Source organism: Egretta garzetta, unplaced genomic scaffold (genome assembly GCF_000687185.1).
Source record: "Egretta garzetta isolate BGI_Z169 unplaced genomic scaffold, ASM68718v1 scaffold46, whole genome shotgun sequence".
Lineage (NCBI taxonomy): Eukaryota > Metazoa > Chordata > Aves > Pelecaniformes > Ardeidae > Egretta > Egretta garzetta.
In genome coordinates, this window is record NW_009260268.1 from 9,039,857 (window position 1) to 9,042,032 (window position 2,176).

The following is a 2,176-nucleotide window of genomic DNA, read 5'->3' on the forward strand; positions in this document are numbered from 1 at the left end:
TCCACTGCTGCCCGTGGCGGAAACGGACCGGTAAAGAACACCCAAAGTTGTTCTCGAGTTTGCTGAGAGGATTCAAGGAACCTCCCGGCAGTCTGGTGGAGCGGAGGGACCCGTTACGGGACGCGTAGCTGTTGGGACCTCAGCTGAGCGTCGAGCCTGGTAGCGGGGTGCGCTTCAGAGGCATGGAGAAGCGTCCAGCCGGGGCTGCTTCATGTTTCCTTTTTTTTTTCCCCCCCCATATGCTTTCGTGGGACTTTTTTACAGAAGAGTTTGTGGGCTTTGTTTTGTAATTTGGTAATCGCTGTGCGCAGACAAGAGGAACTCTATTGCCGTCTTTAACCTTGTTTCCCGAGACAGACCTATTTTCACAGTCTTAAGTGTCACCAAGACAATTCCCAGCAGGCTGGGCCCAGTTGCATAAGCAGACAGGCATGGAGGGGGACAGGTTGTGTAATGGCAGTGACATCATAGGTGGGTGTGGTTGAAGTTTTATAATACAGTGTTGAGAGAGGGTGCAAAGGCGGGAGGTAGAGGCACGCTTTTAGAGTATTCTGTATCGATCGCGAGCAGTATGTCTGGTGCCATGAACACTTGAGATACGGTCAGCTTTTCAAAGTTTAGTTTTTGTAGAGGGGATCAAATTTGTGTGGTCGATACACCTAGATGGATCCAGTGACAGGTTCCTTTGTTGGGTTTGTGCGACTATGGGTTTTAACACCTGGTGACCTTGTGGTGTTCCACTTTCATTTGTGCCACTTTACTTCTGTCCGGAAATTTAGGAATTAATATTTTTACAGATTAAGTATATTACACTTGTACAGTTGTCTGCAGCGGAGGAAAAAACTAAAAGCTTGCATAAGTCGAATCCTTCCAGTCTGGTCTAGGGATATACAGTAGATCTGGTTCTGGAATAAACTGTTTTCAGTGTAGGTGGGATTAAGTCGCAATTATATTTTACATGCCTTTTGGCAACCTAATTTAAAGAAGTTCCATTGTGGCCTTCAATTCTATGTTATTTGCCAGGGTGTTTCCAAAATGTAGGATATCTGATAGATGTGACCTGAGAAAGTAGCTGATCTGTTTTAAATCTTGGAACTGTAAGAAGCAGACTTTTTTTTTTTTTCCTTTGTGTGTACTGAATGGCAGCATTGACTTGCACAAGTCGCAAAGAAATGGAGTCAAAACCCAATGGCCTTCAGGATACAAACTGATGAATCTGTTATTGATCAAAAATGTTGACAGGAGTCCTATTTCATGTTTCAAGATTGTTTTGAAAGACTGAAAGAGAAAAATAATTCTACAGACTTCAGTTAATATTTTACAAATTTAGCAATACCATTTAGATATCTGTGGGGAAAGAATTTTGGTTTCTTTTTTGTGAAGCCACGTCTTAAATTTTGGCTTTGAAATGGCTTTAAAATTTGAGAATAGTTATCAGCTGTGATGCTTATCCACAATTTTATGATTCAAATTCAGTGCATGTGCTAGAATTAAGTGTTAGGAGCTCAGTTTAAGGTCCTTTGTACAACTGCTTCCTGTGTCTCCAGTCCTGGGAACTATCAATATTCCAAGTGTTCTGGTAAAGATACTAAAGAACTTAATGAATCAGAATGCAGATGTACATTAAATGTCAGTGTAGAGCTGTGGGCTGACAGCTACAAATTGAATGTGATTTCAGACCAATAGAGAACTAACTAATAGCTGCTGGTACACTTTCTATCTTCTTCCACAACCTGAATTTTGAAAATACTTAGAAGTGGAAAAGGTGTAGCATAAGAAATGTATTCATGTTTAAAATAATTCATGTTCTGTTTCAGTGTTTCCTCACTGCTAGTTCATTGCTGTTTCCTTTTAATGCAGATAGAGAGTTACAAAATTGTGAGAAACATAAATCTGATGTCCTAAATAAGGCATTGGCACTAAACCTTTACTCAGATGGCATCTTCTCATTACTTTTTTACATTTCTTGGAACATCTGAAAGAGAAGTATCTGCCATGATGCAAAAGCGACTTTTGAAAAACATGAGGAATGTTAACATTCGTGTAGTTAATATGTTCCTTGCAGATGTTGAAATGAAGTAGTTTAGTTAAAGGAAGTCTATTGGATTAAAATCCAAGTGCAGCTTGTCTTTAATCAAGTCTACTGAAACACACAGCTAACAGGCTTGAGTTTGCT